Source organism: Jatropha curcas, chromosome 6 (assembly GCF_041381405.1).
Source record: "Jatropha curcas cultivar XTBG-Jc1 chromosome 6, XTBG_Jcur_1.0, whole genome shotgun sequence".
NCBI lineage: Eukaryota > Viridiplantae > Streptophyta > Magnoliopsida > Malpighiales > Euphorbiaceae > Jatropha > Jatropha curcas.
In genome coordinates this window covers 22,687,530-22,710,496 of record NC_143156.1, presented here as the reverse complement: position 1 = coordinate 22,710,496, position 22,967 = coordinate 22,687,530, and the positions used below count along the sequence as shown (strand labels likewise).

Genomic DNA, 22,967 nt, shown 5'->3' with positions numbered 1-22,967 from the left:
CCAATCAACTCATATGATATAGCAAATTGCATAGGAGATCAATAAACACATATAAGTATAATTATGGAATGTATATAACTATATAATTTTTATACGCTTATAATTTTATAATTTATATGATAGATCATATTGTAAATAATGTTATTTTCATAATATAACATTACAAGAGTGAAGGTTGAACATCATTTGTAAATATATATATTTATAAAATACGAAATGGTTAATGCATGTATGCAAATGATGGTATGCATCATTTATTATTACTCACAGTAATAACAGATAGAGCAAGCTTTAGCTTGAATTTTGATCAGTAGGAGCAGTAGACAAACTCGGATGATTGATTAAGAATCGAATTTTGGACTCAAGTTTAGTATATAATTCTCAAACTTCTGCCTCCTGAGGGTTTTGCCGGAAACTCCCCGGCCAGTCGCCGGACAGCCGCCGTCGTCTATGGTAGCCAAAAAGTCGCGGCTGCTCAAAATCGAGCACTCTTCACACCATCTAGCTTGGATTTCACTCAGGAGTCCATTTTTGGCGTTAGTTAGGCGAGATCAGTCCTCTAGCCAGTCAGAACGAGCTTAATAGGAGCCAAGTGTCATCGTTAACATCAATGTTGATCAGAGAAAAGAGACTGCAACTCGCATATCTTATAGGTCTCACCGGAGTCGCGAGCAAGGAGAGAATGCCACAACAAGCGATGACCAGAGGGGTTCGATGCTAAGCGGCAATCAAAAACCGAAGTCGAAGCCGCAACTGCTGCGTTCTCCAGAAACAAAAGCAGAGAGAGAAACTGGGAGGTGATGGTGTAATGAACGATGGTCCGTTGGACCTATCTCAGGTGGTCAGAAAACGAAGAGAGGAAGAGAGAGAGAGAGTGGCTGACTGCCACTTGATCGAAACAGAGGAAAGAAGAAGAAGAAAGAAAGAAAAGAAAAAAAAAAAAAGAGAAAGAAGATTCTAGGGTTTATGGGTAATTTGGTTCGATTGAACTGGGTTTGGTCCAACTCAACGATTTCGTCTAGTTTTCATCTGATTTACAGATTTTTCATCAGGTTTTCATCTTATTTATAGATTTTCTTCTGGTTTGAAGGTTTTAAACTTATTTATGGACCTAATTTAGCAATAAATGAATATTTTCCTTCAAATTTTGTTGTCTAATCTCATTGTTTGGCATTAAAAATAAATTTTTAAATGGAAAATCTATGAAATTTTATTTTTGGGGTATTTTATTGTAATTGTACCCCTGTATTTTATACAAAAAAAAAAAAATCCACTACACTATGTTACACTTCCGCACAATATTTATAATTTTAGAGTACAAATCAAATGAAAAACTAACGGTCTAAAAAAAGAAGTCTCTCTTCAATTATTTGGTTACTAAGAAAAATTACCTTCATCTAAGAAAATCAACAACAAGGACAAACCTAAGAACCAAAATCTCTACTATTTCCAAAATCAAGAACCAATCACCACCCCAAAAGGCTTCGCTTACAAAAATAAAATAAGTATGGAAAAGACCAGAATTTTAATTGAGAAAATTAAATTATAATTTTTGGAGAAGATAGTTTGTTAAATGCATGCAACAATTAATCGGGCAAAAATCGTCACAGTACACACCTTAGCTTGTCCTTCTTTCTTGGGCTCTTCATTAAAAGCACTACCTGTCTATCTCTTTCTTTAATTTTCAGCATCAAGAAAACTTTCATTTTGGAACAACTATGGATTACATGCTATGGATGCATTTCCTCTTCCTTCACATTTTGTTTGGAAAGGAGAGGGAGGAAAACAATGAAGAAAATAATGAGAAATTGTTAATTTTCTTTCCATAGTTATTTTACACCCTTGTGTTTGGATAATGATGAAGGAAAGAAAATAAATTAATTTTCCTTTATTTGGGAAAGGACAAAATTATAGAGGAAAAAAAATATTATTATTGATATTTTATTATTTTAACCTCACCTATCTTTTTAACAATGTATCTTTTTTTTCCCTTTTTGATAAAAAATAGATACAATATCAATCTAATTTAACTTAATACCTTAATTCTATTGTGTAATTATTTAATTAATATAAAAATAGTAAAGGCAACTGGAGTAAACAAAAATCAAGATAAATTAAAATAAAAATATCAAAACACAAATCAAATTTAACCACAAAAAGAAAAAATAGAAAAAAAAATAAAATCATATCCTCTACTCAATCTAATTCAAATCAAAGAATAAAAATAAAAGTTTAGGTATTTCGTTAATTGCATAAAAATTAGAGGAACTCATACTTTTCACCATTATTTTCTCTCCTAAACGAAGAGATTCTATCTGTATGGGCCAGGGAAGAAAATAAATTAATTTTTCCTTCCTTCATTATTTTTTCTTATTTTTCAAATAAGGTAAAATTATTTTTCACGTCTATTTTCCTCAAACATTTTCATTCTTTCAAAAAAATACCTCTATCCAAATAGACTATATGAATTTGTGTGGTGGGAGTGACGGTGCCATATATGGGCCTTCGGCTATGAGGTCTGCAGTAAAGTTGATGGTCTGAGATAAGGGAAGCAGAGTGGTATGGACACAATAGAACACAATAGTACAAAGAGTATTTTTGGCTTAATTTTAAATTCTATCTCTTTCTGCCCTTCTTTTTCCTATTGATTTAATGGCAAAAAATACTAAAATATAACGAAATGACTAAATGTTATGATAGACTAAACATATAAGGATTTCAAAAAACATTTTTAAAAAAATAGATATGAAGTAGTTGTATTTCGATACAGGAACGTAATAGTAATTTTTCTTAATAGAAAATTGCCAAATGACATAAAAATATTTAAAAGATAAGATGTTCACCTATATGTAAGTTACTATACTTCCATTAACAATTAACTACTAGCATAATGATAGTACATAAATTGTACAGTTGAATTATTATTTAGTTTTTTTTGCAAAGTGCCATTAAAATTTTGATGAAGTAGCGTTAAACTTTTTTCTCTTTTGTGCCATTAGGGATTCCTTACAGATATACAAATGTTAATGAAATTATAGATTTATGAATATAATATTGAAATTTTTATGATTGTGTTAATATTATTTCTTAATACTCTCTCCGTCTCATTTTATTTGCTTTGGGAGATTTCTAAATTAGATACCCATGATAACCTTTATGATCTTTGGTTAAATGAGGGACTTTTATTAATATCTTCAATGAATTAATGGTAAAAAAAAAAGGGAAATTAACTTTTATTGACTAAATTCTTAATACGTGTATTTTATCAACCATGCAAATAAAACTGTACGGAGAGAGTAATATTTTATATTTTTAATTTTACATAGAAGAATTTATGCGCAGTTATTATTATTTTTATTTTTTGGGAAGAAAACAAACTATTAAAAAGAATAGAAGAATGCTAAACAAGGATGGACCAAAGTCGAAGCTCTAGCAAAACTATGAGCAACCATACTCACACAAGTATTTTGCCAACAAAATAGGATAGTTTTACAATCCAAATAACCAAACCAAGTAATCTAGTAGAAAGACGAGCATAAATAATATTTTGGGAATCAAGGAAATAGTCCCAGCAGAAGGCTAATGAGTATCAATCCAAGAGAGACAAGACCGAAGAGTCTGAGCTTCAAATACGACTGATCTGCCCCTCCAAATCCTCTATTACTGCTCCAAAGCTAAGAAACCCAACTGCATGAAAATAATGTTACTGCAAAGCATCTTTAAATTTTTCCTGAAGCTTGTATTTTTCTGTAAAATCACTGTAATTCTTTGTGCTTTTTCCTGAAGTTTGTAATTCCTCAAAAGTTGCATTTTCTTTTTTAAAAGTTTTGTTTCAAAAAGTCGAAAGTACTCTACAAGCAAGGACGTCAAGATCATAAAAGGAAGAATACGTTCAATGAACAAGAGAAGTCAAAGCTTCAAATCAAATTAAGTCTCCATTGATACTAATTATATTGACTTGGTTATAACCTGTTATATATTTTCCAATTCATGAACTGAGAAATTCCAATAATGCCTGTATTCAGTTCTTCTATTCTTAATTTTTGCAAAAGACTAAATTTTAGACTCCAATATTTTGATGCAGACTGTGAGTTTGGAAATTTGAAGCAATTGCGACTACTTGGAAATTTTCATCTGACAGAACCCTTTTCTCAATCATTAGGACCTTTGAGTTTTAATGGTAGCTGAATTTTTGCACAAAATGTTGCAATCAAAGGATGCTTCCTTTGCATTTGCTGAGAGACAGTAATATTGTTGGTCAAGCTCCAAGAAAGGGAAAGTTTATTTCTTTAAATTCATGATCTTCAATGCATGGAGTACAAACCTCCATTAATTAGCTTTAGCTGTTCAAAAAAAGTTATGGAAAACTTAATGAGAAGTACCACTATTACATTCTTTCTGTTCCAAGCAACCATTATTGGTCTTGAATTCTACCGGGGAAGCTCCACTGGAGGGTGCATCCAGGGGGAGAGAGAAGCTCTTTTGAAGTTAAAGCATGATCTTACTGATCCATCAAACCGGCTTGGATCTTGGGTTGAGGAGGCAGATTGCTGTAGATGGTATGGAGTTATTTGCCATAACCGGCCATGTCTTTGAGCTCCATCTTGAATGTTTTTCTGAAGATGAGTATTATGCCTCTGGTGCTACCGCATATTATGGAGAATACCTTGAGAAATCAGCATTTAGAGGTAAGATTAGTGATTCTTTGCTCAATTTGATGAATTTGAAATATTTGGACTTGAGCAATAATAATTTTGGAGGAATTCCATTTCCTAAATTCCTTGGCTCTATGAGGAGTTTAAGACACCTTAACCTTGATACTACTGGATTTGGGGGAATTATTCCTTATCAAATTTGCAAGTCTTAGTGTCCGTGGTTTTTTGTTTGAATGTTATGTTGAGAATTTTCATTGGCTTACTGGTATGGTTTCATTAGAATTTCTTGATTTTAATCTTGTAAACCTCAGTCAAGCATCCCATTGGTTGAATATGATCAACACTCTGCCTTCTCTAGTAGAACTACACATTTCATATTGTCGTCTCCCTAATGTTTCTCCTCTCCTAGAAGTCAACTTTTTATCACTTTCCATCCTTGATTTGTCAGGTAAGTTTTTGCAATTTCCAGTGTTCGATTCTGTTCAAAACATAACTTGGCTTAAGGCACTCGATCTATCTTCAAATTATTTAAATTCGTCAATACCCAACTGGCTATAAAGTTTTAGCCATCTTGAACTCCTCAACCTTTGCGACAATCAGTTGCAAGGAAAAATTGCAAGTGGTATTGGAAAGCTAACTTCTCTTGTCAGTATCGATTAATCTTTCAATAACATTGATGGAAAAATTCTTAAATCATTCAAAAGTCTTTGCAATTTAAGGTCAATCTTTTTGTGGCAAGCCAAATTAGGCCAAGAGATAAATGACGTCTTCGAGACTCCGTTACCTTGTGTCTCAAATACGCTCGAGGTACTAGACTTAAAAGATTGTCGTCTATCTGGTCATATCCCCAATTGCATTGGGCACTTTAAAAATCTAGCCAACCTTGCTCTGTCAATTAATTCCATCGCTGGTCCAATTCCTATCTCTATAGGAGATTTGAAATCCATGGAAACACTAGACCTTTCTCAAAACAACTTGAATGGAACTCTCTCTGTGAGCATTGGAGGACTTACGGAGTTAGAAGATCTAAATCTTTCTTATAATGCATTGGAGGGTGATGTTTCTGAAATTCATTTTGAAAATTTCGCTAAATTGTGGGGGTTCTATGCTTCTGGGAACAAAATAAGGTTGAGAGTTAGTCCTAACTGGAAACCCCCACCCCATCTTCGCGAGATGGATTTAGGATATTGGAGTATTGGTCCTCAATTTCTCCACTGGGTTCAATCATTGAAGGACTTCCGGTATCTAAATTTGTCACACTCAGGAATTGGTAGCCCAATTCCTATTTGGTTTTGGGACTTGTCTTCTAATATGTATTACATAAATATATCTCACAATCAAATCAGTGGAGTAATTCCAGATAAACCAACCACCCTTACTAGAATTGATGGATTTGATAAAATATGGGTGGACTTGAGTTCAAATAATTTCCAAGGCCCCTTGCCAAACATCCTCTCAAACGTGAGAGCATTATATCTTTCCAATAATTCATTTTCAGGGCCCATATCCAAGTTCTTTTGTTATAAGATGCACAAGCCGAGTAATTTGAGAATTCTTGATCTTGGAGAAAATCTTTTATCAGGAGAGATGCCAGATTGTTGGATGAAATGGAAAAGTTTGGAGTTTATAAATTTAAACAATAACAAACTAGGTGGAAACATTCCCTGGTCCATTGGAACTTTAACCATGCTTAGATCATTGCACCTCAGCAACAATAGCCTCTCTGGTAAAATTCCATTATCACTTAGAAATTGCAAAAAATTATCCACACTGGACTTAGGTGAAAATGAATTGGTCGGAAAAATTCCAACATGGATTGGAGAAACATTTCCGAACATGGTTATTTTCAGTCTTCGCACAAATAAATTTGATGGCTGTTAGGATTATAACTAATCCCGAGTGGGCCCGCGGAAAAATACCGATGGTAAAAGTAAAATAAAATTACTATTACCACATATATCTCCAATAATTAAATATTGACGATCGAATCCACCAGAAATAATAATCACGGTAAAAAATTAAACAATTACCGTAAATCCCAGATGAAAAATAAGAACACCGAGATTTACGTGGTTCACCCTTCAACTGTTATGGGCTACGTCCACGGGACAAAAACTCCGAATAATTCTTCTACTAAAAATAGTAGGTACAAAAGAGATTACAAAAAAAAATAGTGGTACTCTAAGTGTTTAAAAAAAAAAACACCCCAAAAAAAATTACAAACCTCACTATTTTCTCTCTTTCCCAATTTTAGGAACCCTTTCCTAAAATTTTCTACACTTAACTATGTATAATGCTTCTATGTTTTAGTACGCCTTAAGTTGAAGAAAACTTCTCCTATTTACAGGAGAAGTGGATGCCTTAATGGATGCGTTTACGCAATTAACGCATCCATTTTCATTTTGTAGGTACAACTGTCTTTGAATTTTTTTTTCTTAAACAACACGTGTTTTTCTCCTTTTATTTTTTTTTTCTTCATTCAAACGTGTGTGGGTCCCACACATTTGAATCTTCCTTTTTTTCTTTCAAAATTGTTTGGGTCCCTCATGTAGGAGGGACCCCACAACAATTCTTCCCCTCCCGACTACATGGTGGGACTCTCCATCCCTGCTGCTTTGACACACAGCTCGAACTTCTCCTTCGGAACGACCTTTGTCAATATATCCGCAGTATTTCTGTCTGTGTGGATTTTTCGCAACTGAAACTGCTTCTCTTCAATGGCAAGTCTAAGCCAATGATATCTTACATCAATGTGATTCGTTCGTGCATGATACATAGTATTTTTGCTCAAGTCTAACGCACTTTGACTATCATAATAAACTATATATTCTTCCTGCTGCACACCCAATTCTTGAAAGAATCGCTTTAACCAAAGCATTTCCTTTCCTGCTTCTGTTGTTGCAACGTACTCTGCTTCAGTCGTTGATAACGAAACACATTTTTGTAATCTTGACTGCCATGAAATAGCTCCCCCTGAAAATGTAAATAGGTATCCTGATGTAGATTTTCTTTCATCAAGATCACTGGCCATATCTGCATCTGTGTAATCAACAAGTGCAGACTTTTCACCTCCAAAAGTTAAACATAACTTTGAAGTTCCTCTCAGGTATCTGAAGATCCACTTCATTGCTTCCCAATGTGTCTTCTAGGGATTTGACAGAAATCGGCTCACAACGCCAACTGCATGAGCGATATATGGTCTTGTACACACCATTGCGTACATCAAACTTCCGACCGCTGAAGAATATAGAACATTTGACATAACTCCTTTTTCTTTCTCTGTTGATGGGTAGGATTTCTTACTCAACTTGAAGTGAGGGGCAAGCGGAGTGCTAACTGGTTTAGCATTCTTCATATTGAACCTCTCTAGAACTCGTTCAATATATTTTTCCTGCGATAACCATAACCTACAGGACTTTCTGTCTCGAATAATCTCCATTCCGAGAATTCGCCTTGACGATCCCAAATCCTTCATGTCAAATGCTTTTGACAAATCACTCTTTAACTTGCTAATCATATGTGCATCTGGTCCAACGATTAGCATATCATCAACATATAAGAGAAGGATGATAAATTTACCATCAGGGAATTTCTGAACACATACACAAGGATCTGCATCTGTCCTTTTGTAGCCTTGATTCACCATGAAAGAATCAAACTTTTTATACCACTGTTGCGGTGCTTGTTTCAACCCGTACAAGCTCTTCTTCAAGCGACAAACCATGTCCTCTTTTCCCTTGACCTTGAAACCTTCTGGTTGTTCCATATAGATTTCTTCCTCTAGATCCCCATGCAAGAATGCGGTCTTTACATCAAGCTGCTCCAACTTAAGATTCAAACTGGCTACTAGACCTAGCACAACTCAAATAGAACTCATTTTTACAACTGGAGAAAAAATCTCATCAAAGTCAATACCTTTCTTTTGAGTAAAGCCTTTGACGACCAATCGAGCTTTGTATCTCACTAGGTTACCACCATCTTTCTTCAGTTTGTACACCCATTTATTCTTGAGTGTTCTCTTCCCTTTTGGAAGTTTCACCAGCTCATACGTGTCATTCTTTTTTAAAGAATTCATCTCCTCTTGCATGGCTTTTGTCCAGCAATCTTTGTCTTTGCAAGATTGCACATCTTGGAAGCTCTCTGGCTCCCCCTCATCAGTAATCAAAATGTAATCAGAACTAGGGTACCTTGTAGATGGTTGGCGCTCTCTGGTTGACCTTCTTAACTGAGGTTCAACTCCTTCTGGTGTAATGGGGTTCTCTGGCTCCCCCTGCTCAACACCTTCTGCATCACTGTTATCATCTACAATTGTTTCTTGATCCCCTACGACTGGCTCTTCTTCTTCTTCTTGTTCTGATTCTGGCATTCCTCCTCTTGTGGCATCTTCTGTAGGAATGCTTCTTGGTGTAATATCAATAACACCATCACTTGTGGATTCTTCACAAGTTGTATCTGTCACGATCTCATTCTCGTGGAATACTACATCTCGGCTCTTGACAACTTTCTTTTTCACTGGGTCCCATAACCTATAGCCAAACTCTTCGTCTCCATAACCAACAAAAGTGCAAGGAACTGACTTGTCGTCAAGCTTTGATCTCTGCTGCTTAGGAACATGCATAAATGCCTTGCAGCCAAATACCCTCAGATGAGAGTATGAAATATTTCTACCTGTCCAGACATTCTCCAGGATATCAAAATCCAATGGTGCTGAAGGTAGTCGGTTGATTAGGTAGAAAGTAGTATTGACAGTTTCTCCCCAAAATGGCTTAGGTAAGTTGGCCATTTTGAGCATGGATCTGACTCTCTCAATAATGGTGCGATTCATCCGTTCAGCAACGCCGTTGTGTTGAGGCGTACCAGGAACTGTCTTTTCATGCCTGATACCGTGCTGACTACAATAATCTCTAAACTCCTTAGAGATATATTCACCACCATTATCCGTGCGCAAACACTTCAATGCCACTCCAGTGTCCCTTTCCACCATCGTATGGAATTGCTGAAAGTGTTTGAATACTTGGTCTTTTGTGCGCAACAAATATATCTATGTTTTTCGTGAGAAATCATCAATGAAGGTAAGAAAATACCTACTTCCTCCAAGTGATTCTACCTCCATGGGACCACATACGTCAGAGTGTACCAACTCCAACCTGTTGTCTCTCCTTCTAGAGCTTTTCAAAAATGAGACGCGATGTTGCTTCCCAAATAAACAATGATCACAAGGGTTTATTTTACCTTTGGCTAATGGTATGAGGGACTTCTTAGCCAACATATTCAACCCTTTCTCACTAACGTGCGCCAGCCGCCTATGCCACAAATTTGGTGAAGCATCATCTGCAACTGTATTCAGTTGACCCGCACATATTATTGCGTGCGTCTTATACAGCGAGCAACATAATTTTCCTCTCGCCACCACCAAAGACCCTTTGGTGAGTTTCCAATCATCGCCACCTGTATGATGGTGATAGCCTTCCTTGTCCAGTACACTCACAGACAACAGGTTCAACCGAAGATCGGGAATATGTCTCACATTTTTAAGTGTTAATGTGCACCCGACACTTGTCTTTAAGCAGATATCACCGATTCCCACCACTTGCGAGACACTATTATTTCCCATTCTAATAGTGCCAAAATCTCCTGCTTTATAAGTGGAAAAGTATTCCCTTTTTGGAACACAGTGGTATGAAGCATCGGAGTCTACAATCCACTCGGTATCTGCATCTCCAACATGACAGCAATTTGCATCATGAGTGACTAAAGTCACCTCACCATCTTCTCTTGAGACTGTAGCAGATGTATTTCTGTCATTTTCCTATCTTCGGTCTGCATTATCCTGTTTGAGTAAACGACAATTTCTTTTGAGATTACCCTCCTTACCACAATGGTAACATTTTCTCATCCCTCTGGACTTGGATCTACCACCTGACTTTACATGCCTTGGACCTCTACTCTTGCTCCGGCCCCTATTCTCTGTTACAAGGGCTTGAGAACTGGTACTGGCAACATCTCTTCTTCTTAGTTCTTCATTAAGTAGTCTATTCTTTACCATAGACATCGTTACCACACCATTTGGAGTTGAGTTACTCAACGACACCACAAGAGTATCCCAGCTATCTGGAAGAGATCCCAACGGTAGGCATGCTTGCATCTCGTCTTCTAAGGACATACCACTAACTGCTAACTCAGTTACGAGTCCTTCAAAATCGTTCAGGTGTTGTGTAATTGATCATCCCTCTGACAGCTTCAAGTTCATGACTTTACGCATCATGAAGACTTTTCCTTGAGCATTCGTAGCCTCGTACATATTCTCTAATTTCTTCCAGAGAACTTGGGGATCTTTTTCATTTCTCACATGGTTGTACATGCTAGCATCTATCCATTGGCGTATTGTACCCAATGTTTGCTTTTTTAATTTCTCCCACTGCCTTTCTTTCATATCTTCCGGCTTTGCACTGTCACCTTCAATTGGATCGTACAGATCTTTACAATTGAGGTAGTCCTCCATTCTGGATTTCCACATTGAATAGTTCGAATCCGTCAATTTGATCATTGCCCTGTCATTAGCCAAGCTGAATTCTGAATCTGACAAAATTTCACTAGTCACGAAATTCACTATTCACGTGAATAGTGAATTTGACAGAATTTACCAACCAAAAGCTCTGATACCAGTTGTTAGGATTATAACTGATCCCGAGTGGGGCCCGCGGAAAAATACCGATGATAAAAGTAAAATAAAATTACTATTACCACATACCTCCAATAATTAAATATTGAATATTGACAATCGAATCTACTAGAAATAATAACCACGGTAAAAAATTAAATAATTACCGTAAATGCCAGATGAAAAATAAAAACACCGAGATTTACGTGGTTCACTTAAACACCCCAAATTTTTATTTTCAAAACTTTGGAATTTTCATTAAATCAAAAATCCGGATTTATGATAGTATGGGCTGTTAAGACCGAGTAATTCTAATTGAGCCCAAAGTTTTACGAATTGGGCCCAAGCCCAAAAACATATTATTTGAAATTTTCATTTGGGTAACAGTTAAAATTTCAATGAAAATAAAATGGAACACTAATTGCTAATCGATTATAAATGTGTTTATATGTATGTAACTACTATATAAATTAATTAGCTTAAAATTAAGTATCTTTGATATTAAGACTTTATGACTATTGAATAAATTAAGAAAATATTACGGAACTGAACTAAACAATCAAAATAAATCAAACCGGACCTAAAAATCAGTTTAATTTGTCGAGAACCACACGAAGGATCCGAAAATCGATTGAAAAACTCGAAAACCAAACGAATGGGACCTAATCACTAAATCGGACCAAACCGGTTCGAATCGAACCGGAATGGTATAGAAGCTTTGGGCTTCTCTTTTCTTTTCTTCTTTTCTGCTTCTTCCCGATCCATCGCGCGACCACCCCCCTCCTCCACCTCTCTTCCCATCTCTGACCACTGTTCAGCGAGGGCTAGGTGGCGATCAACTCGCCTGACGCTGGAGGTCAAGTTTCCGACCACCTCTCACGCAAAAAGGGCCTCCATCAATGCGAATCGAACCTGTGCAAGTCACCTTCCCTGCGTCTCGATCTCCGGTGGCTTCTCGTCATTTCCGACGGGTTCGACGTGTAGCAAGGGTACAGATCGCTTCCTCTCCTCAACCCGATCAATTCCCCTCCATCAATCATGGCAACGGAGCTCAGATGATGAAATCGCCATGAACGAGGTCGCCAAGCTCCTGTCAAGTCTGATCCGCCCAGTTAGAGGCTTCATCTCGCTCAATGGACATCGGAAATGGAACCAGTAGAGAAATTGGAGTCTGGTGGTGGCAACTTTGTAATGTTCTGGGCATCCGCGATTTTCCGGCCACCGCGCGCGGCGGCGGCGGCGACGTTCCGGTGACCGGACGGCGAGACTTCGACGAGGACTCCAAGAGGCAGAATGATCTCCTCTTTGCGTGGATCATGGAATTGAGGTCCGATTCTCAAACGGTACGCCCTAATACCTGTTTCCCAATTTTTGTTTTAAACTCCAAATTCAAAACTATTAATTGATTAAGTTGAAATCAAATATAATCCTTGCTATGAAATTAATTAACTGATATAATGTAGTTACAAATTAATTTTGAACATTATCAATTAAATTACATGATTAATATTATAATTAGGTGAATTGAGGAGGAAAATAAATTAGAATTGGTTAATTAGTTAATTAGATAATCGTTAGTTTAAAACTAGCCGATGGTGCATAAGAAAAGTGAGGCGAATTTTAGTTGGTTAACGGTTAGATCCGAAATTTTGAATTAATTAAGATTTGGGAGGCCCAGCCATTTTTTTTATATTGATATAAAAACTGAATTTTAATAGGTAGTAGTTATATTTAGTTATTGTTAAAATATGTTTTAGCTGCTTAACAAATTAATTACTGTAAAGCTAATAATTTAGTTAACTAATGACTTAATAAATGATCTTATATGGATATTATTAGAATTAGTTTGTAAATTTTTGGTTGAGTGTTGATATTGTTGTTTTGGAAGGAGAATGAGATTTTAAATTGATTAATTGCCCGACGGATGGGCTGTGTGCATTGATTGATACATATATAATAATATTGTGATATTTGAGCAGGTAGATAGTCCAATTTTTAGGGGAGGTGCTGCCGAAATTTCGGCAGAACTTAGGCTAATTTTAACTGATAACATAACAAATAAGCTTATTTAGAGAATTTTTACAATTCGATATATAATAATTAAAGTGCTTTAACTATCATATCATTATCATTGTATATTATTATTATTATTATTATTATTATTATTATTATTATTATTATTATTATTATTATTATTATTATTATTATTATTATCGTTGTTGTTATTGTCAAGATTATTTATTTAATTATTTAATTGCATTTGAGAATGGATGTTTAATTGAGCATTGCATTACAATGTTCAGCTGATCCATATGTCTGCATAATTGAAATGCTTAATTAATTGTGTTGTGTTATTGTTGTGCTTTGTATGTGTGGAATTGGGATGAAGTGGGTCACCATGGGTTTGTGAGACTGTTTCTGTTATACGGATCCTGATTCTGATTTCTGTTATATTCTGATTCTGTTATATGGATCCTGATTCTGTTTCTGTTAGCCGGGTAAATGGGAGATCGGCGCCCCCGTGTGCACCTATCGTTACCATTACCGTTAACCACAGGTTGGCTTCTTTATTGGGCGCACCGGATAATCTAGATTTGATCGCAGCCCTCAGGGTGGCCTCCTGTTGTGAGCGCCTGATGATCTAGATTTGATGGAGACGACCGGGTTGCCTCCTGTTGGTATGGAAAACAAAAGAGAGAATGGAAAGACAATGAGAGGGCTGGTCAAGTGAGGATTAGACCAGTCGGCCAGTATGGGGGATCGGCTCCCTGGTGCACATGTGAGAGGATGAGCCATGTGGGAGGACGGCTCATCGGGGGTTCGGTGACTCCACTGACTAATTTCCACGTGATGTGATTATGTGAAGATGTTAATGATTGTGAGTGCTGGTGATTTGCCATTTGTGTGGCTGGCTGCGTGAGCATATAACTAGTCGGACGACTAGATTAATATATTTACATATTTGTGTGACTGCGTGTGTGGTGCAAAAATTATTACTCTTTAGAAACCTCACATGTCTTGTATGATTTTCTTTTCAGGAAGTAGGTTTTTCCTTTAATCCGATTTAGGCTGTGTTTCTTTGGCGCAGGGCAATAAAGAAATTTTTCCTAGTTTCATAATTATTTTGCTATGTAATTATGTGTATAAAAGCTATGTATACTGTTAGTTAGTGACTCTGCAGTTGTAGAATTTGTATACAATTAGTCGTGTATTAACCTAGATAATATAATTATGTGAGCCCATATTAAAAATTTGGTGTATCGCCAGTTGGGCCCAAACTGTGGAATGTTATAGCTGATAAATTTGGACCGAGATTTAATAAAATCTTGAGGTTTATTTTCCTATAAGTATGGGCTGAATGTTTAAAACTATACTGAAATAGTAAATTTTTAGTGTTTCAGGCTTACTACGGGCCTTGGGGGCCTTAAGCTTACCTGGGCCCTAGTGCCGGTCCGGCCCATGGAATCGGGTCGTGACATTCACCCTTCAACTATTATGGGCTACGTCCACGGGACAAAAACTCCGAATAATTCTTCTACTAAAAATAGTAGGTACAAAAGAGATTACAAAAAAATAGTGGTACTCTAAGTGTTTAAAAAAAAACACCCTAAAAAAATTACAAACCTCACTATTTCTCTTTTTCCCAATTTTAGGAACCATTTCCTAAAATTTTCTACACTTAACTATGTATAATGCTTCTATGTTTTTGTACGGCTTAAGTTGAAGAAAATTTCTCCTATTTATAGGAGAAGTGGATGACTTAATGGATGGGTTTGCGTAATTAACGCATCCATTTTCATTTTGTAGGTACAACTGTCTTTGAATTTTTTTTCTTAAACAACACATGTTTTTCTCCATTTATTTTTTTTCTTCATTCAAACGTGTGGGTCCCACACGTTTGAATCTTCCTTTTTTTCTTTTCAAACTTGTGTGGGTCCCACATGTAGGAGGGACCCACAACAATGGCCACATACGAAAAAATCTTTGTCAGATGACTTTTTTATACATTTTGGATCTAGCTGATAACAATCTCTCCAGTATCATACCAAGATGTCTCAACAATTTCAGTGCAATGGCAAATAAGAATGATTCTATAGGTATCCTTCCATAGGGACATGAATCTACATGTCCATTTCTTGAGAGCATGTCACTTGTCACTAAAGGCAAAATGAACGCATATAGCAACATTCTTAAATTTGTAAGAGCTATTGATCTTTCCAAGAATAAATTTTATGGAGAGATACCTGAGGAAATAACAAGCCTAGAAGGGTTAAGATATTTGAACTTGTCCCATAATCTATTGACTAGAAGAATCCGTACAAATATAGGTAATATGGGATCATTAGAATCTATAGATTGCTCTCAGAATCATCTGTTCGGCGAAATACCACAAAGTTTCGCAAAGCTTACATTTCTGAACCTTTTGAACTTATCCTTCAACAATTTAAGTGGGAGAATTCCTTTAAGCACTGAAATACTGGGTTTCTCTTCATCCAGCTTCATGGGCAATGAGGGATTATGTGGACCACCATGTTAAGAATTAATCTCAAATAATTCAATAATAACCTAGATCGTGCAAACCACTAGATTCAACAAAATAGATTGAATAAGAAAAGGTTGCGTACCTGACATCGTTGTTCGTCGATCTTGATGTATAGAATTAGGTTTGCAGCCTTCCAGAGAATTGAAGAATCGATTTTGCGGAAGCAGTACGAAAGGAACGTAAAACTGAATCGTATTCAACTCCTCTGGGGACCACGACCTTTATATACCTGTAGGGTTAGTACAATTCCTATTTCGGTCCTTTAACGAAATAGGAATTATATAATGGTCTCTACACTTAATATCTATAATTAGTTGATACCTCAATAGTCAATTATTCACAATCAAGACCACATTTGAAATTGACTTTACAATTGGACTGCTGTACATATTTAATTTTACATATTAAGCCCACAATAGAAAATTAAATCCAACAATCTCCCACTTGGGCGAACATATGTTAAATAAAATACATACACCAAAATGAGCTCAACAAACGCAGTCATACAAGGTATCCAAAAACAATCTCGTCCATTAGTTATATTGATAAAGAGCTGAAGAAACATTCGTCATAGATCTCATGACTAAGTTCATCATCAACTACATTATCAATATCCCTAAATGACATAGATTCATTATAGAAGTGTAGCATGAAAACTACATGCAATGTGATCATCATGTCTGTTTCCAACTGGTCACCAACAAAAGTGAGATCAAGCAAAACAATAATAGTAATACAGAGTGTAACCATCAACCAAAATGAGTACTCAACAAAATTTCATAATAAAACATATCCAAAACAAAATAGAGCATTCAAAAACATAATGTATACATAAAGAGCAAACTCCCACTAAAACTAGACAGTCTCAAACAAAACGATACCCATATGAGCGGTGTGCTCATGGAAAACTTTCGGTATCACTGCCTTTGTAAGCGGATCTGCAATCATAGAGTTTGTTCCAATATGCTCTAAGGATATCTGTCCACTCTGTACCCTCTCCTTCACAGCCAAGAACTTAATCTCAATGTGTTTTGATCGAGAAGAGCTCCTGTTGTTGTTGGAGAATAAAACGGCTGACCTGCTGTCACAATACAACTTCAGTGGTCTTTCTATTCCACCTACTACACGCAGCCCAGTGACAAGGTTTCTCAGCCAAATAGCTTGATTGGATACCTCATAAGATGCTACAAATTCAGCTTCCATGGTGGAGGTTGCTACTAGAGTTTGTTTCACACTCTTCCAAGAAATAGCACCGCCAGCCAATAGAAAAACGTAGCCAGATGTGGATTTTCTACTGTCTTGGCATCCAGCGAAATCAGAATCAGTATACCCAATGATCTCAAGCTGATCTGATCTCCTATATGTGAGCATATGTCCCTTAGTCCTCTGAAGATATCTCATGACTCTTTTGGCTGCTTTCCAATGATCCATTCCTGGATTGCTGAGATATCTACCTAACATGCCAACTATAAAAGAAATGTCTGGACGAGTACAAACTTGAACATACATAAGACTTCCTACAGCTGACGCATAAGGAACCTTTTGCATTTCCTGAATTTCAAGTTCACTCTTTGGACATTGTTGATTACTAAATTTATCACCTTTTGCAATAGGGGTATCCAATGGTCTAGAATTCTGCATACCAAATCTCTTGAGCACTTTATCAATATAGCTCTTTTGTGATAATCCAAGAATACCTCGAGAACGGTCTCGATGTATCTGAATCCCTAAAACAAAAGAAGCTTCACCTAAATCTTTCATCTCAAAATGCTTTGAAAGAAAAACTTTGGTTTCATGCAACAAGACTTTACAATTAGTAGCAAGAAGTATGTCATCCACATATAAGACCAAAAAGATAAACCTACTCCCACTGAACTTATGGTACACACAATTTTCAACAGCATTTGCCTCAAAGCCAAACGAGACAATTACTTGGTTGAACTTAAAGTACCATTGACGAGAAGCTTGCTTGAGTCCATAAATGGATTTCTTTAATTTGCATACCAGATGTTTTGGATCTCCAATTACAAAATTTTCTGGTTGCACCATATATATTGTTTCATCAATGTCGCCATTGAGAAACGCAGTCTTAACATCCATTTGATGAAGCTCAAGATCAAGATTTGCAACTAAGGCCATGATTGTCCTAAAAGAATCCTTCGAAGAAACTGGAGAGAAGGTTTCTTTATAGTCAATCCCTTCTTTTTGAGTAAAGCCTTTTGCTACAAGACGTGCTTTATATCTTTCCACATTACCTTGAGAATCCCTTTTGGTTTTAAATATCCATTTGCAACCAATGGGTTTCTTTCCTTCAGGTAATTGAACAAGATCCCAAACTTGATTGTCTTGCATAGACTTATACTCTTCGTTCATTGCCTCAATCCACTTATGAGAGTCAGAACTCTGCATGGCATGATAGAAACTAACTGGATCATCATCTATCATGTCCACAGTATCCTCATGTTCCTGAAGAAACACTATATAATCATCTGGAATAGCACTTCTTCTCTCCCTAGTAGATCTCCTCAAAGGCATTTGAACAGGCTCTAATTCTTGAGGTTGTTGAATTTGTTCTTGAGGAAGAATAGCATTGTCTTGAATTGGATCTTGAATAGTTACAGGAGCAACTGGAGTCTGTACGCTATCAGAAACAACAAAAGGAATGAGAACCGAATCATCCTTACTTGGTTCCTCTTCAAAGACAATGTTTCTTTCTTTATTTCTCCCTCCAAAATCAACATCCTCAAAAAATGTTGCAATTCTCGTTTCAAAAAAAGTTCTGGAAGTAGGATTATAAAACTTGTAACCCCTAGACCGCTCAGAATATCCAACAAAGTAGCTGCTGATAGTTTTGGAGTCCAGTTTTGTTTCATTCGGCTTGTAAGGCCTTGCTTCAGCTGGACATCCCCAAACATGAAGATGCTTTAGACTAGGCTTACGTCCAGTCCAAAGTTCATAAGGTGTTTTAGCAACTGCTTTAGATGGAATCCTATTGAGAAGATAAGCTGCTGTCTTTAACGCTTCACCCCACAGAGACTCTGGTAAAGTAGAATGACTAATCATACTCCTTACCATATCCATAAGAGTCCTATTACGTCTCTCAGATACACCATTCATGCTGGGTGTACCAGGCATTGTATATTGAGGGACAATTCCACATTCCTGTAGGAAAAGCGCAAAAAGTCCTGGACGTTGTTCGCCTGAACCGTCATATTTACCATAATATTCACCACCACGGTCAGATCGAATAGATTTAATCTTCTTTCCTAGTTGATTTTCAACTTCGGCTTTATAAGATTTGAACACGTCCAAAGACTCAGATTTTTCATGAATGAGATATAAGTAACCATAACGAGAACAGTCATCAATGAATGATATAAAATATCTTTGGCCATTTCTAGCTGCAATATGGAATGGACCGCAAATATCTGTATGAATCAGTTCTAAAACATTGGATGACCGAATGACACCTAGTCTCTTTTGTTTAGTCTGTTTTCCTTTAATACACTCAATACAAGAATCCAAACCTGTGTAATCAAGTGTATCTAAGATACCATCAGAAACAAGACGCTCAATTCTTGATTTGGATACATGACCCAAACGTCTATGCCAAAGTACAGCTGAGTTATTAATATTCAACTTTCTTTTGGTACCTCTTGTAGTAACATGCAGGGATTCATGATAACTAGTATCAATGTCTAACATATATAGATTATCACATTCATTCAAGCAACCAGTACCCAAAACTTTTGAATTCATAGATAAAGTGAATATACTGTCTCCAAAAGAACAATGAAAACCAGATTTGTCCAAAAAGGAAACAGAAATCAAATTCCTTCTAAAAGAGGGAATAACAAAAGTATCTATAAGATCCAAAAAATAGCCAGTACTTAAACATAATCTAAAATGTCCAATTGCCTCTACTTCAACCAGATCGCCATTTCCTACATAGACGTATCTTTCACCGTCAGTTGGCTTTCTGTAGTTGAGGCAGCCCCCTCTTTGCAAGCCAAATAGCAAATTTAGGACAGTCCTTTCTCAAGTGATCCGTCTTTCCACAAAAGAAGCATTTTGGCACATAAGGCTTCTTTTGTACTGGATCTACAGCAGTAGCAGCAGCAGGTTTCTCAATAGCCTTTTCAACAGTCTTTGCAAAAGGCCTCTTTCTTTTCTTGTTCTTACCCTTCCCAGCTGAAGAAACAAAATGTGCACTCTCTCTTTTGTTAGAATTCATCTTTTCCTCCTCATCAACACAATGAGAAATGAGCTCGTTAAGAGTCCATTTATTCGGCTGACAATTATAGGAAGTCCTAATTTGTCCATACTGAGAAGGAAGAGAATTCATAACCAAATGGACTAAAAGGTCATCTGGTAAAGCCATACCCAGCGCCTTCAGTCTCTTTGCAATCTGAGACATGCTAAGAATATGCTCCCGAACACCACCATTGCCAGCAAACTTCATGGAGGTTAATTTTCCTAAAAGTGTTCCCACTTCGGCTTTGTCATTCTTGACATAAGCCCTCTCCAGCTCGGCAAGATAGTTTTGAGCATTGTTCTTTTCAGCTGAGACAGAGTCTCGAACATGTTCTGGGACTCCTTTCTGCATGATCATTAGACCTAAGCGATTAGAACGCTCCCACTTCTCATACTGAACCCTTTGAACATCAGTGCTCGTATCAGTAAGAGGAGCAGGTTCGTCCATCCTGAATGCAAGATCCAAATCCATACAGCCCAGAAAAATCATAATATCTGATTTCCAAGACTCAAAATTTGATCCCTCAAGTTTAGGGACACAATCAGGATTAAATGACATGTTAGCTGACATCAGAGAAAATAAACAAATAGATAAGTATAAGCTCACAATCCACAAATGAAACAATTCACATAAGTAGAGATTAAAAAATGGAAATAAGATACAGACACAACATTAATATTCTCATCTTTGGATGTAAAACATTAACTTGTAATTAGTATCTCAATGCAGCAATCAAATATTGATAACATAGTCCTGACAAATAATAAATCTTCCTTTGGGCCGATATATCATTGTCATGGAAAATAATCAAACAATTATCACATATTTATTGCCAAACATGTATTCAAAACTCAGCCAGATAGCAACCTTCCTTTGGGCCGATTAACTATCCGCAACGAATTCTAATACACCTGTCTAATATTCTAAAATAAATCAATTCAAGCAATAGAGGTCACTTTGGTGACTTATTGATCAAATCAATTTATTTTAATAAATATCAAACACAATAGGGACTTAATCACTCCAAAATTTAATCTCAAGTCGACAAATTAAATCATTTAATTGTAATTAAAACAAAACAATTGCAATTAAATGAATTGATTGTCTAAATATTTAATAATCTAAAATTATTTAGTCCAAAAAAAAAAAATTATAATCTAGTCTTTAAGTCACTAAATTAGAGACTAAGTTATAAAATTGGACTAAATAAATTTGAATAAATAAAGTTTGAGGTCTAAACGAAAGAAAACAGAAATTTAAGGGCCTAATACGAAAAACAGAAGATTAGGGGCCTAATCTGAAGTTACAGGAAATTTAGGAACCTAATCTGAAGTTACAGAAAATTTAGGGACCTAATCTGAAGTTACAGAAAATTAAGGGACCAATATGAAAATATAGAAAATTAAGGGACTAATATGAAATTTTCCAGGGACCTAACCGTAATTTTCCATCCCTAACCTTGACACAAAAACGAGCAGAGACAAAACAAAGAAAAAAAGAACCAGGTCCGCCGCCAACTCTCTCCACCTGCCGTTCCAGCCCCTTTCGGCCGCCAACACCACCAGTTCCAACCGAAGACAAGCTCCAGTAGCCATTGGACGGTGATTGGCAGCCAAGGGAGTCAAAAAAAAAAAAAAAAAAAACGGTGTTGAAATCACAAATCTCTAAACTGCAATTTCAAAACTAATTCGCCGGCAACAATGGAGGTTCTCAGGTGGGTTTTGAGGTGTTAAACCAACGGCAACCATGAAAAACACAATCTTTGTTCAATAATTCCCTAAAATCATCAATGGCGTTATACTCAAGCCAAGATTTCGATCAAAATCCACAAACCTATACTGTTTTTTTTTTTTATTATTAAACAAAACCCTCTATCCGTAAACAGTAGGGAAAAAAAAAAAACATTACGAAAATCAATCTAAAATCTAGCAATTATGCACAAGGCTCTGATACTACTTGTTAAGAATTAATCTCAAATAATTCAATAATAACCTAGATCGTGCAAACCACTAGATTCAACAAAATAGATTGAATAAGAAAAGGTTGCGTACCTGACATCGTTGTTCGTCGATCTTGATGTATAGAATTAGGTTTGCAGCCTTCCAGAGAATTGAAGAATCGATTTTGCGGAAGCAGTACGAAAAGAACGTAAAACTGAATCGTATTCAACTCCTCTGGGGACCACGACCTTTATATACCTGTAGGGTTAGTACAATTCCTATTTCGGTCCTTTAACGAAATAGGAATTATATAATGGTCTCTACACTTAATATCTATAATTAGTTGATACCTCAATAGTCAATTATTCACAATCAAGACCACATTTGAAATTGACTTTACAATTGGACTGCTGTACATATTTAATTTTACATATTAAGCCCACAATAGAAAATTAAATCCAACACACCACTCACTAAGAATTGTAGTGGAGATGGTGAAATACCAAGCACCGACAGTGAAAGAGGAAACTAGGACGATGGTCATCAAGTGAATTGGTTCTATGTGAGCGTGGCACTTGGCTTTGTGGTGGGTTTCTGGGGTACATTTGGTCCTTTGGTCTTCAACAGAAGATGGAGGTATCTATATTTTCATTTTCTAGAGAATCTGTGGGATAAAATTTGGTGGCGTTTATACATCTGGTGTTAATATTAGGTTATAAAAATACAATAATGTATTTCTTCTTTTTTTTTTTTTTTTTCTGGTTCACAAATATAAGTGAAAGAAAAAGTATTTAAAAAGTGTTTACTTTAGGAGATAAGATCCAATTAAATATGTTACAATAAATAACTAAATTAAATTAATGAGTATTGAAAATTTTAAATTTTACTTTAGTGTCGCTAGCAATTAAATACT

The 22,967-nt window shown here is 36.1% G+C and overlaps 1 pseudogene; it reads left to right on the top strand.

The window, feature by feature from the left end:
- Positions 1–3,425: 3,425 nt before the first annotated feature.
- LOC149495731 (receptor-like protein EIX2) lies at positions 3,426–22,760 on the top strand (annotated as a pseudogene).
- The last annotated feature ends 207 nt before the right edge of the window (positions 22,761–22,967 follow it).